Consider the following 14874-nt stretch of genomic DNA (forward strand, 5'->3'; position numbering starts at 1 on the left):
CTCCAGCAAAAACACAAGCAGAAAATGGGTGGTGTGGATGCTATGAAAAGGGTAATCTAGCGATTTCACAGCTTCTGCCTTACTCCACCCAGTTTTCTCCTCAATGGCTGTGCTCGCTGTACTCGCCCTCCATAAACACAATCCAACCAAACAAGAACACACAAAACATTACTGACAAACTAATGTATCTGTGGCAGAGGCTTTTGTTAAAAGTGTTCTCTTTGTTCAAAATATCTGATTCAGGGATATTCTAAACCACTTTGAATAATAATAATAATAATAATAATAATAATAATAATAATTCAGCTACTGAAAAATCCTGTCCCACACTGCCAAGCAATTCAATGGTGCACAATTGTTTAATTATAAATCTGAGAATTCAGACCATTTCACCCCCTCCTCCACAACCGCTAGTGCAGTCTACAAATGTGACATATGCACAGTAGCAAGATGTTAAAGAATTCCAGGAGGGAAATTGAATATGCAAACAGGTTAATGCACCTAAATACATTACTATTCTCCCCCCCCCCTTTGGGTGGACAGAGGGAGAGGCACAGTGAAAAATGTTAGTATAGCTTCCAACACTCATGGCTAGGAAACTCACTGCAAAAATATTTGACCTGCATCAATCAAGCCATACTGCAGTAGTATCGGAACATATTTTTCCCCAGCCAATGCTACTAAAGCAAATAAGATAGGATGTGACTAGTCTCAGAGGTTGAGTGCATAATTTCTCTTTCCCCCACCCACATCACCACTCCAAAAACCTCTCCTATAAGTGTGTGACCAACCTTAACTTCTTCACAGAAGTAAGGTAAAGGGGAAGAGAGAATCACAAAGCTAAATTGTTACAATAAGAGTTGTATTCTGAACAATACAGAACAAACAAGCCCCTTAATGGGATGGGATTCCTTGCTGGCATCTCTAGCATCACTCCTCCTCCTCCCCATCTTTCAAAAGGGCAATTTCTTCTCGAAGCTGCCAGCAATGAGGTTCTACCAGCAATGAGGTGCTAAGCCCCAACATGTGGAATCTGCTCTCCCTAAGTCTTCCATCACATCCTCCTCCCATTTTTGCTGCAGCTTGTTCTGAAGGTCTGAGCCACCTCCTAGAAATGATTTTTCTCTTACTGCAGGGAGATTGGTGGAAAAGGGCCTTTTGACAGACCACCAGATTAGAGCTGCCAGACATCTCTTTTATGTTGTGTACCACAGATCATTTATTTTAATGAGCCAGTACCCCAACACTCATCTTGTTTAAAACAAACAACACAGAGAAGCAGGCCAACTTGCCAACAAACAGTAATTCTCCTCCCATTTTTGTCAACAAGAAAGGAATAAAGAAATTCAAGGAGCATGCCGGGGGGGGGGGAGAGATCTATGATATATTTCCTTTCAACCTGACTTCCTCTTTACTTCCAAGCCTTTATTGGGGTCACTATCACTACAACCTCCTCCACCCCATTTATTGTGAAGTCGCCAGAAGAAAACATCATTATGGAATGCAGGTGGTCAAGCAGTGGAGTGGCAGTAAATATGAAGAAAAGATAATGAAAGAAGAGTGTGGTAGGAGACCAGAGTTGTGGGCTGTGAGACAAAGCTTACAGAAATATGGAACTGAAAAATGGACCGGAGGTTGCAAGTAGGGAGATTCAAGAATAAAATGCTAGTAAAGAAATACTACAGATATAACAACAGAGCTGGGAGTAGAGGACTAAAGCTGAAGAAAAGCAGGGTTCTGAATGTCAGAAGCAAAAGTAAGATGGGTGCAAAGGCTGGTCTAGACTAGAGCATGAAGGGCCTTCAAGCAAGGCAGCATGATGAGGTTTCAGAGTGACAAAGCAGATGCAAGAAGGGGAGATGATAGAGCTAGGAACAGAGGATGTAGAGAGATGCTGTGGTAGTAGGAGGTAGAGGGTACCAACAAATTATGCTTTAAAAGATGGCTTGAGAATGGGGAAAAACCAGAGAGCAAAGGGTGTGATCAGACTCCTCCAGCTAGAGAAAGGAGATGAAGAGGTGTGTACAGAGGGGAGGGGAGAAATGCAGTAAGGCAGGATTATGGGGCGGAGATGCTACGGCAGAATTGAGGAACTGAAGAACTGGAAAAGATCACATCCAACTGGAGAGGGATGCTGAGAATTCAGATAATAGTAAAACAGCAGTATTAGGAGCCTCTCCCCTCCCTCCAATGGAAAATCTATATCCTTTAGTGGAAAATGTAACAGATTCTCCATTAAAGGGAGGCTAGTTTCTCAGCCAAGGTGAGGGGCCACCGACCTCCTCTATAGATAAACAAAATTGGAAGTCAAAGGGCAACTATATACTCATTTGTACAGCCTCTCTAACAGGAAAGAGGGGTAAGAAGGAAAAGAAGCCCTTTAGCTTCCTATTAGAAGACAAGTGTCACCTATAAGATGGGTGTGGAAGAGGAGAAACAAGGTGCAGCCCCCCACTAGAGCAGTGTTTCCCAACCTTGTGCCTCCAGCTGTTTTTGAACTACAACTCCCATCATCCCTGACTAGCAAGACCAGTGGCAAGGGATGATGGGAATTGTAGTCCAAAAACAGCTGGAGGCACAAGGTTGGGAAACACTGCACTAGAGGGTCACACGTGCCCCACTCCCATTAAAAAGGAAAGTAGGATGAAAGAGCAAAAATAACCTTGATTCCACTAGAGACTGAGAAAGCGTAATATCTCAAAAGGGGGGGTGTAAAGAGGGGGAACCAATCTACCCACCCACCTACTATGGGGGGGGGAAACCGAGAAAAGAATAAACAGGGTCATGCCGTTTGGCAGGTGGTGGGTGCACGGAGAGATGTTCAGGAGAGATGCGGGGAAAGAGGCAGAGGTAATCATAGTACAGGGGTGGCTAAAGGCCAGGAGGAAGAACAACGTTTCTGTGTGGAGGGTGGATGAGCGGGAGCAAAGGAAAGCACGCCATACGCGTTTTTCTTGCCTAGTCACCTAAGGAAAGAAGGGGAGAAGAGAGGGGGGTATCCGACAGAGGAGAAGAATGGGCAGCGTGCATTTCAGAGAGATGTGCGAATGAAGGTTGGGGCGTGAAGGGGGGGCAAAACACAAACACGCGATGACGACGGTAAGGATGCGAGTCGGGGAGAGAGAGAGAGAGAGAGAGAGAGAGAGAGAGAGAAGGGAGGGAAGCCTTATTCATCCCTCCCTTTCTCCTTCTCTCCTCCCTTCCCCCCCCCCACCCCCGTCTCAATATCAACGGGCGCGGCGGCCATTTTGAGAGCGAGCTGGAAAGAAGCGAGGAAGGAAGGAGGGAGGGAGAGGAGGAGGAGGCGGCGGCGGCGGCGGCGACAGCAGCAACACGAGCAGCCCCAAGCCGGGGCCTACCGCCTGTTCACCCCGCGCCCAACCCACCCTATACATATATAAATAAAGCTATAATCAAGCAAAGCCATAATAAAGCAAAGCGTGTCGCGCCTTATAGGTGGGACACCCTCCCTTCTCCCGCGGGACCCAGAAGCCGGCCGGCCTTACCCGAGCCTCCGAGGCCGCTCCCACCAGTTCAGCGGCGCCGGTTCCGCGCGCGTACAGTGAGGGGGGTGGGCTGCTGGTCGCTTCCTTGGGCCCGGGGGAGGCACAGAGCCGGCCTCGCCGAAGAAGGGCTCTCTCGGCCCCCTCCCCTTTTGCCGGCTTGTGGAGAAAGAAGATGGAGGAAGCTTGTGGGAGGAGGCTGGCTGAGGAGGGGCGGGCGGAGGGGTCGCAGCGGTGTTCCTTCTTCGGCGGTAATGGTCGTCGCGCTCGTCGTCGTCGTCGTCGTCTTCCTTCGTCGTCGTCGGCAGCAGCAGCAGCGTCGACCGCCCTTTTCCCGCCCCGGTCTTGTCAGTGGCGCCCCGGCCGCCAGGAAGGAAGGAAGGAGGGAGCAGCAGCGGAGGAGGGAGCAGGCTCGGCCCGCTTTAAGAACTGCGCATGTGCGGAGAGGGGAGGGGATAGCAGCCCGGAGACCATCTTGCGGGGAGGCCGACGCGCGCCGACTCCCGGCGTGCAGCGCGGCCGAGGAGAAGGCGGCGGCGCGGGGTGGGCGGCGACGACGACGAGGGTAGCCGCCGCCACCGCCACAGCAGCAGCAGCAGCAGCAGCACCCGCCCGGACTCTGTTCCCGACATGCACCGCGGCCAGCTTACCTCAGCCCGCCTGGCCGCTTCTGCCTGTGTGGCGGTCGGTTGGTTTCTCCTCAACCCTCCCCGTTTATACTCACCATTGTTACTCTCATCAACAATATGGTTATGATTATTACAATACTTCTGTTGGTCTTTATTTCAAACAATCGTCGTTGTGATCGTCGCGTTTTCTGACGAGCTCAAGGCGGCGGACGAACCGCAGCACCAACAACAACATCTTTTTAAAATTCAAAAACGGCTCACAAGTCGCGCTGTCAAAACAATATTTTAAAATTAAAGACCCCCTTTTAAAATAACAGTAACAACCCACCCGCAGAAATCAGTAATCCTTCACAGGCAAGCAGCGGAGAAAAAAATTCTTAGCTAATGATTTATTTTATGAACAATCATGTCTTTTATGTTTCTTAAATGACTGGCGGTTCATTTTCATTTTCATTATCTTTTAGCTTTTCTTTTTTTTTGTAAACCACCCATGAAATATACAATGATGGGCAGCAATATAAATGTAATATTATTAATGACATTACTAACGTCCTCTTGCACGTTTTTCTTACAGAACAGGTGGAAATTCTCTTACACAGTCTAGTTCCACTAAAATTTGTTCTCAACACCTCTTACATCCTTATGTTGTTACAAGCTAAATCTCTACATACAACCTCCTGAGTTCCACAGGTCTTATTCCCAAGTAAAAAAATACGGTGGTGGCCTTATTCATTTATTTTTACTTCAATGTGCCTTTTTTATAAATGCATTCATAGCGCTTCTCTCACACCCTCAAAAAAGGCTTTAGAATAACAATAGTGTCAGTCCTAGTTGCGCTAACAGCACCACGTAGGTGGAAATATCAGCATAGGTGTTTTTGTTCTCTAATACAACCTTTCAGCCATCGAAATGGCCCCAAACAATACAATTCAAAGAAGAAAATAAAATTTAAAAATCCCCAAATAGGTAAGAGTTAAAAGTTTGGCCAATTAATAGTTTCATTCTGAACTTTCATTCCAAAGGGATGAGGGGGCTTGCAAAGTATAAGACTACAGTTCACTGTCTGAAAAGCTAGTAATCTAAAATTAAACTCACAAGGGAGTGGAGGCAGGGGTATACTGGGAAAATACTGTTACTGTAAATTACAAAGCACTTTAATTTTCCTAGGGACAGTACACAGATTAACCTGTGCACAGGCTTACAGTCTAATAGACACCACATTGGAGGAAAAGGGAACAGGGAGGGAAGAGGAAAACAAGTACACAAAGGTTGCCGTTTTTAAAGTTACATACAGGCGACTCAATTTATGCTGGGGTTACATTCCAATGAGAGCATGTAAAGCCAAAATTGTGTATGGTCAAAACCAACCTGGCTACCCGATGTCTGCTTGGAAGCAGGTCTCATGGACTCTAAACTGCATAGGAGGTAGGGTGGGCATATGGGTCAATGCTGCTTATGGTTAACTAGAAGATTGGTGGTTCAAGCCCACCCAGGGACAGTTGTGGGCAGGACTAGAAGACCCTTGGGGTCCAACCCTACAATTCTGTGATTCAATTCTATGTCTTCATTTGCAGAACTCTCCTCTGTTTGATGGACAGCTATTAAAGGAGTCCTCTATCTGAAATACAGTTGGAGCCAAATTTGTTTTGAAGAGGAAGAACCAGAAGACAGAGAAATGGAAGGACTTGTGGTTCTCCATCAAGTTAGCACCTGGATAGCAGACCGAGCTGACACATTATTCACAGTTGTCATGACTTTGGTGAGATGGATTATTATTAATATTATTATTTATTAAATTTATGTACCACCCTTCAGCTGAAGATCTGAGGGCGGTTTGCTAGATAAAAGCACAAAATATACTGTATAACATAATAGCAAAAAAAAACAACCAAGCATGACACATAATGCTGTGACTCAGAAAAGAAGTTTGCTTTGTTCATTATTGTTTCATTAATATAAATGAAAAACTGTTTTTCAAAATTTTGTATAGTTTCTAGTTTAGTTTTTGGTGGAACACTGCAGAATGGAAGCAGTGTTGAATGTGACAAATACATGGTGGGAATGAAAATAATACCTTCCAGCATCCACTTTAACACAGATTGGGATTAAGGTTTCCTCTCAAGAGTTCCTGGTACTTTTGTGATGCTGCAAAATAGCAAGTAGATACACCTCATCCTGTTATAGAGGTATAATCCATCTGGCTTAGATGGAGGTGCATGGGTGAATTAGTCTGAACGAAACTTGAATTGACTTAAATATATAATGCAGACATGTTATGTAAGGAGTTGTAAATGGTGCTTCACCCTCTACAACAGGGGCAGCTAACCTACAGCTCTCCAGATATTGTTGGAATCCTCCTCCCATCCGCCCCAGCTACAATGGTCAATGGTCAGAAATGATGAAAGTTGTGGAAAGTGCTCTTCCGTTAAGAGTTTGGGTGTAATCCTTGATGCCTCCCTTTCCATGGAGGCGCAAGTTACAGCAACAGCCAAGGTGACATTTTTCCACCTTTGCCACATCAAGCAGTCGGTCCCTTACCTTTCCCGGCCCAACCTGGCCACAGTGATCCATGCGACGGTCATCTCCAGGCTTGACTACTGTAATTCGCTCTACGCGGGGCTGCCCTTGAAGCTGTCCCAGAAACTCCAGCGGGTACAGAATGCTGCAGTGAGGCTCCTCACGGGGTCTCTGCCATGGGAGCATATTCACCCAGTGCTTTTTAAGCTGCACTGGCTCCCGGTGGAGTACAGGGTCAGATTTAAGGTGCTGCTTTTGACCTTTAAAGCCCTTCACGGCCTAGGACCCTCGTACCTACGGGACCGCCTCTCCTGGTATGCCCCACAGAGAGCCTCAAGGTCCATAAATAACAACACCCTAGTGGTCTCAGGCCCTAAGTAAGTTAGATTGGCTTCAACCAGAGCCAGGGCCTTTTCAACTCTGGCTCCGGCCTGGTGGAACGCTCTGCCTCATGAGACCAGGGCCCTGCAGGATCTGATTTCTTTCCGCAGGGCCTGTAAGACAGAGTTGTTCCGCCTGGCCTTTGGCTTGGAGCCAATTTGATTCCCTCCCTCCCTCTCTTTCTTTTTTCTTTCCCTTCCCCTCCTGCGATGAGGCTACATTTTAATATTTTAATGTTCCATTATTTTAATGTATTTTATTTTTGTTTTTAAGTTGTAATCATTCATCTTGTTTTTATTGTTGCTTGTAAGCCGCTCTGAGCCCGGCCTTGGCTGGGGAGGGCGGGGTATAAATTAAAAATAATAATAATTATTGTTGTTGTTGTTGTTGTTGTTGTTAAACTTTAGTATCCTTCAAGCTTCCACTAGCAGTCCAGCGCTGCCTAGGAATTCAAATAACACAACCCCTGTGAGATTTTTAGATGGACAGTGTAATTTGTGGGTTTTAGTCATATTTTAGTCTGCCATCTTGATTCAAAATGGCACTTGGCATTCAAACGTCAACCAAGACTGCAGCCCCTACCTCGGGAACATTCGTGTCAAATTTGGCAGCAATATCTCAAAAGAGGTGGCCAAACCTATAGAGCACAGATGGACAGACAGACAAACTGTTTCCAAAATATACAGTAGATAGACAACAGGTAAGACCAGTGTTAAAGCAGATGTGCATCCAGCCTGCTTGATTGCAATTGGCTAAACACCTGACTTCTGGAGACAAATGGCTTCTACTCAGTTATGATGTAGTAATCTATTAATGGCTCTTAAGTAACAAATCAGGTCTCCCTGCTGTCTTGAATGTGACAGAAGCATGCTAATAATGAAAAAGAACCAACATATGCAGTCTTGCCTAGAAGGGCCGTTAGTCTTTATGAGCTTTTTCAGTAGGGAAGACTAGTAAAAGGAATGAAAGACTGCAAACTATATTTTAAAGCTCACTTCGCGTGATTGAAGACAAGATCAAATGGTGTATGAAATAGGAACAAAACTTTTAAAAAGTATTAAACCATGGCTCTGTTAAAAAAGAAATCCTTTGAAGATTGGGCATGCAGATATGTGTGTATAGCATCAAAGAGGCTTCTCTGTGATCATCTATGGGAGTTTTTTTCTTCAAATAAAATAAAAAGAATTTCTGAGAGAATTTCAGTGGGCTGAGGTCTCACAATATCATCTAAGCTTCGGTGAGGCACCAGAAATTTATATTACATGTTTATTTCTTAAGCATACAAATATACCATAGCATTCTAATAATTTAGCAACTGTTGTTTGGTTGAAATGCTTAGGGCACATAGCGTAGATTTGAATTTAGTCTCACTCACAGAATGGAACAATTGTTTTCCCCATTAGCAATATCCAATCTGCCTTCATTATTGCTTGAGTCTATTGTTAAATAAGATGTGCCCATTATATTAATTGGAGACCGTGGCAAAACACAGAGGAAAGAGAGGTTGAAACTGCAGCAAGTACTGTACACTGTTTATCTAAGTTCTACTCAGAGTAGATTCAGTGAAATTAATGGAGCTCAGCCAGTCTTGTCCACTCTAGGACAGGGGCTCATCATGCTTCCCTTTCTCAATACCAACCTCAGCAGCTTTTATTAGGTATTACAGCATGTTCTAAATACCCCTGTCCAGTGCTTTTTTTCTGGGGGGACGCAGAATCTAAGTTTGGCCTCTTTGAGGGGCAGTATTTCAATAAGAGTAGGAAAATGAGAGTACCCCTAAACATTTTTAAAGGAAAAAAGCACTGCCCCTGTCCATGCCAGTGATCCCAACTTAAAAGCTCTCTTACAAACAGTTAGTGCAGTTCTTACTTTCTGAAACAACTATGACTTGGCTTTTCTTCTGGGACAGGTATGAAGAAGGCGAAAACAATCTTGCCATTCCTTTCCAGAAGCTATCCATGCTTCCAGGTCTCCAAACACTGAGGTAAAGGGATACACTACATGAGGTCTGCTTCCCTGTCTACACTTAGTCCCTTTAGGGACTCAGGTTTGCTCCTTTCTTCGTATAAGGACTACCACTCACTGAGTGCCCAAGGTTACTAATCCAGGAGTTTTCTCTCCATCTGTCTCTGACTTGTTAGGGACATGTGTGATCCTCTCATCCTACCCCTCTCCCTGCCTCCAGAACTCCTTTTATAAAAGGATCAGATGCATTTTCCAGGTCCTTCCCCACATCTGCACCTAACTCCCAACAGTTCTCTATCAGAGTCCCTGATATGGGGCCCTGATTCTGCATTCAAGCTGGTAAGAAACTTAAAGTACAGAAGGTCAGTCCCTAGCACTCCTTCACTTCCACAGCAGCCAAATCCTAGGTTTCCAAGGGTCAAATATTTTAGGGGGACAGGCCCTCCAAAGGTGATGCACATTGCCATTCAAATGGGGTTAATGCACCGCGTCATGTGATCAGTTATGCAGGGTAGGGCTTACTTGCCCCCCCCCAATATTTTATTCAAGTTGGCTTGATTCACTTCCATTAATTTAAGTGGGTCTACTTTGACTAATGCTGGGTACAAGCCATTGTATTTCCCAAAGTAGAAGCTTTGAGTTGTGGCTATGTTCCATAAATCACTTCCTTAGCTAAAAATAAAACAGGAAAAGGAGTTACAGACTAGTCTATCTGCAGCAGAAATACGCAAGCATGGTAAGTATTCCGGACCAGAACTTGGACAGCACATGCACTGTAAAGCCCTGATCCTGAAATTGTGACCACTCAATGGTAAGCGGCAGGTGCTCTGTGGTCCTACCAGACCTGAAGAGCAGGCAGTCCCAGATCATGCACAGGATGAGAGAATATGAGGGCTGCTTGACATTTTACACCTGCCTTTCTCAAGGTGTTTTGATTGCACTACAACTCCCATCAGCTCCGGCCAGCATGTCGATTCCAATTGGGCCTGATGGGAATGGCTATTTATACACTACTGGCTTAAAAGCAGCTAGGTCATTCTTTTTCTCAATTGGGATCAGAGCTGGTTTGGAGGGAAATGCATAAAAGGCTGTATTTCAAAATGCAGTTTTCATTTTGAGGGTAGCTGGCTACTAGGGAGAGGCTTTGCTCAGTAGCTGTGACACCTTGATTATGGAATACCTTCCCTGGGCATATTGCCTGGCTCATACGTCACTGACTTTTAGATGCCAAGTGAAGGCTCCTTTATTAAGCTACTATCAGTTAAATCTAGTATGTTAGGCTAATTTAAGACTTTTATGGAATTTGGTGCTGCTGCTTTGAGTCGCTTGCTGTTTTCATTTATTAGCCTGTTTTAATTTGAGACCAAGTGCACTATAGTAGATGCTGGACTTACACCATGGGGACCCGGATTAAATTCCCTGGTCAGCTATGAAGCTCACTGGATAACCATCACTCTGTACAGAAGAATCCTTCCTCAGCTAAAATTATGGATAACAAGGAAAGGCAATCCCCTTTCTGCCACCCCTACTAATGTAGCCCCCCAAAGACTACTGCTTTTCAGTACTACCCTGCCAGCAATTGTGTACAGAGCAGCAGTGATAATTACCCCACCCTGCAATATAATCAGTTGTTTTTAATGAAATGACATGCAGAATCGCTTGCATGGACCTGGTATGGGAGATTAATGCTCTGTCAATCAGGCATAAATCTGGCGGCACAAATATTGTCATAACTAGCTGTCCGTGTATTTACTGAAGGAAATTAACTCCTAGAAATATCTTACCTTTTAATTTAATGAGTCAGTGGGCAAGCCTGCCGATGCCATTATCTCTGTCACCTACATATATCACATAAAACTTACTCTGTGGTGGCAAAAGCCAAAGCCAGGAAGCTCTTTGTAGGTCGTTTGTAGGTCATCTCAGCATGACGGAATTAATACTACCTTTGTCTTCCAATGCTAAGGATCTTATTTATATACTGTGGGCAGCACTATTTTTCTAGAAAAAGACATGCTGGAACTCACCATGAGCACCTCCCTCGTTCTCTTAGAATGGTGCCATAATTGAGTTCCGGCTGAAAAGAAGACATGACTATGTTTCCACTGTTGGAGGCAGTCTGCCCCCGAATGCCAATTGCTGGAAGCCACAAGAGGGGAGGCTGCCATTGTGCTCAGTTCCTGCCTACAGGCTTCCCAAAAGCATCTAGTTTGCCACTGTAAAAATGGGGATGTCGAACTAGATGGGCTCCTGGCCTGATCCAGCTGGGCTCTTCCTATGGCATGCATAGTCATTTCCTCCTAGAAAATGGCTCCTATCTAACTCACCCATCTTGGAGCAGTGACAGTACCTTTCTTTCCCCCTCCAGATTTAGGTTTTTGCATATCAGCCCTTTCAGCTATCAAAGTGTGATAGTCTCTCCTGCTTCAGGTAACCTCGTAGCAGAGAGAGAGAGATACTCAAAGCCCCAGCTTCTTCTAACTTTGCCTCACCCCACTTCTAGGGAATAGGAAATACATATGTTCATACCAAAACCTATATCAGAGTGGTTGGGGTGGGAGAAAATAAAAGACTGAACTGAAACTCTTCCACCCACCCATCTACACACTCACAGTTGACTAGCACTGGTTGATCATCCCTTCTTGCCATTGCTGTGTGGTTGTTGGCTTGGTCCTGGCTATAGCTGGGCGAATAGCTGTAGCGGCAGAGAGACTCATCCAAGCCTCTCACACTCTTGCACACATATCCAATCTCCTCTTCCTATACAGTACATCTTGCCGATGTGTAAGGAAAAGAGAGATTGTCTGATATAGTTCTTCAAACGGCTGGTACTGCTCTCTCAAAGGTAGTAGCAGTTTTGCCGTATTACTGCAGGTGGGAGACCTCATCTCCCTGTTCTTCCAAGAGGATATACATGCTACTGTCCTCCAGTCAATTGGCCCAAGAGTTGTGTTGAAGGATTTATGCATTCGTTTTTTATTTAATTTACCAGACGTGCACTTTCAAACTAATAGATAAAGGTAAAACACCCCTTTCCACACTGTACTCTTCTCCAGTTTTTGTGATATGGTTCTCCAGCCGTATAATGCCTGCAAAAATGTGTATATTAGTGAAAAGTGTGCGCAGAAATGCATTTATCAGTGAAATTAATGTACAAAAATGCATTCTGACAGGGGAAATGGCTTTCAAAAAGAAACACGCTGAACAAAACTACACACATTAACAGTACGTTAAAAGAAATGAGCTAAAAAAATGAGTGCAAATTTCCATGCAGACTTTTTAAAGAAATAATATCAAAAATCAATATAGAAATGGGATGATCTGAAGGCTAGGAAAATTAGAAAATGAGAAACATGGATTTGTACGCCCCTCCCTAAGAGTATCAGCTATTTATTCTAAGAGCTGTGGCTGTCAATCTTTCTCTCCTCTCTGCATGCACCAGATTTGATATATGAGGAGCAAAGAAAGGATATCATAAAAGGGTCACTCACTGCAGTCATTTACATGGAGGGGGGGACCTGTGTTTGGGTGGTGTTCTTGGAGCTGCACATGGTCTAGATGTCACCTGGACCACATCAAAGGGGGGTGCTCACTGTGTAAATTTTAGTTAAAAATCAGGAGTGTTTTATATGACTTATCCACTTACATATGTACGTGTACATACATATACATTCCCTTTCTTTATGGCTGCAGACACACCATACATTTAAAAGACGTCCCCGCCCAAGAATCCTGAGAACTGTGGTTTGCCCCCCACAGAGCTACAATTTCCAGCACCCTTACAGTTCCTAAGGTTCTGGGGTGGGGGGGGGGAGTGTGCTTTAAATGGATAGTAGGTATGCAGCATGATACATAATATGATATTCAAAAGAAGAGGAGGGGGTGCTCTTTTAAACAACTCTGCTTTTTCACTGCCTGCTAAAAACATTCTGTCAAGTGTTTTTTTTTAGAGAATTAATTTAGTTCACTGTTGGGAATTTGTTCTGCTCTGTATGCTTTTATAATTTTAGTACATTATAATGATTTTATTGTACACCACCACACTTTTTATGAGTTGGTTGTTTAGAAATACTCTTAGAAAAATAACGAAATAGGGATTTTTTTCTTCATGAAAATATTTCAATAAATTGTTAATAGCAAAAGGGGGGTAACGCCTCACAAAAATATGTGAGAGGAGCATAGTGCAGGACACCCCCCCCCTTTTTATTAAAATAATAGCAGGTATAATTTTAAAGCTGCCAATGGCATTCAGACATGAAATTTGTCTGCCTTCTAGAACAGCAAACTGGAAAACAAAAATTAGTAATTATGAAGTACCTATATTGTTTTCCTTTGAATGGGAATGTCTGTTTCCTAATTTCATGAATCGTCTGAGACTTCCTTGAAAAGGCCCTTGTAGCAAAACTGATATTGGATTTTATTATTTTAGTACATTTTAATGATGTTATTGTACAACACCATGGTTTTTTATGAGTTGGGTGTTTAGAAATACTCTTCGAAAAATAACAAAACAGGGAATTTTTTTTTCTTTGTGAAAACATTTCAATAAATTGCTGGAAGGGACCCAAGGGTCATCTAGTCCAACCCCCTGCTGTGCCCCCATCACTTGTGCAATTTTATATCAGACCCATCCTTCAATATATAACAACCAGCTGGTTTTTGTTTGTTTTTCCCATTTTGAGGTGGTGGGAATCAATTGGCAGTTTGCTACCTCTTTCGAAATGAGAGTTCAGTTCATTCCAAGAGAATAATCCCTATGGACGTCTCTGACAACCAGAAGCATTTCTCTCTCCCTGAGCTCCCTCCCCCACCCGGCCTCATCCCCATGTGCAGGTTCTGCCATTAAATCTGCAGCCACTTCCAGACATAACACAGTAGCTCTTTTAGTATTAAGGTGGCTTTGTGAAAGCTATATTAAATTAAACCACTTTTGACATTTTATCATGCAAGAGAATACAATAATCATTTCGACGTCCTTCTGACAGGTTACAAAGCATGCGGCTTGTTGGTGTAGAAAGGCATTGATCCCAGGCGTGCAATCAATAGAATGTTTCTAAAATGTTATGGTTATTGAGCTGCTCTCCTTTTCTCTTTGTTTTAAGAAATAGCATGCCCTTTTAAGGAGGTGTTTGGGAAGGTGGCTATAGGGGAATCAAATAAGGAGAGTATGCCAAGTCAACAGAATGAACATTATGTAAATCTGAAGGTGTCTGTCTCCTCTCTGCTGGAGGCAAAGTTATTTTTTCCCAATATAGATGTTGGAGAGAATCCAGAATATAAGGCTCAATTATTTTAAAGATTTTGTCACAGTCCGCAGGGAAGTGGAAATCGTGTAATGAAATTATTTAGGATGTGATGCAGCAATACAAAAGGCTCTTCCCAGGTAACATTCCATAATGGCCATTATAACTATTCCCATGGCCACAAATGCAAGAAACCTTTTTGATGCATTCTTTTTGATGCTATTTGTTGTATCTGGCCTAGCAGATACTACTAGGCTCGATAGAGCAGGGGCCTGACTGTCAGGTATCTCTGTATGAAAAACCAGGCATAGTCCCTTGTTTCTCCATCTGTTCCAACGACATGCCGGTCCAACAAGACACAAGCATGTCAGCAGAATTTCTCACAGACATTTCTGTCATCATGGGGGACCAAGACAAGCACACCCTGAAATTCCAGATACAATGGTCTCAGGTGCTTTTCCTTTCTTTTTCAAGAGAAACGATAAGGTTGCAATTTGAAAACAGGGACATCCACATTGTTCTTGCCTTTAGACAGCCAGACTTCAGTTTGCTTTGGCTCAGGGGACCAACAGAAGACAACCTTTTCTAGTTTGTTGTCAGTTCCCAGCTTTGGGCTCTTGTGATTCCCTCCAGTGTTAA

At 43.9% G+C, this 14874-nt stretch overlaps 1 protein-coding gene and 1 long non-coding RNA gene across 4 annotated transcripts in view; one reads left to right on the top strand and one right to left on the bottom strand.

Moving 5' to 3' along the window:
* The window catches only part of PAFAH1B1 (platelet activating factor acetylhydrolase 1b regulatory subunit 1), a 57798-nt gene extending 53929 nt beyond the window's left edge, over window positions 1–3869 (bottom strand). Inside the window, exon 1 of the mRNA XM_081843599.1 lies at window positions 3507–3869. The gene's annotated coding sequence lies outside the window, so the exon portion shown is untranslated. The remainder of the gene's footprint in view (window positions 1–3506) is intronic.
* A 224-nt stretch (window positions 3870–4093) lies between these two features.
* LOC309331445 overlaps window positions 4094–14874 on the top strand; it is a 36033-nt gene continuing 25252 nt past the window's right edge. Inside the window, exons 1-4 of one of the 3 annotated variants that reach the window (XR_014151845.1) lie at window positions 4094–4191; window positions 5707–5891; window positions 8940–9014; window positions 11361–11711. This is a non-coding gene — a long non-coding RNA (uncharacterized lncRNA). Of the gene's footprint in view, window positions 4192–5706; window positions 5892–8939; window positions 11712–14874 lie in introns of those variants that run through there. The other 2 variants (XR_014151843.1, XR_014151844.1) reach the window with 2 other exon arrangements.

Source organism: Podarcis erhardii, assembly GCF_964252035.2.
Source record: "Podarcis erhardii genome assembly, chromosome: 16".
In the NCBI taxonomy this organism is placed as follows: domain Eukaryota; kingdom Metazoa; phylum Chordata; class Lepidosauria; order Squamata; family Lacertidae; genus Podarcis; species Podarcis erhardii.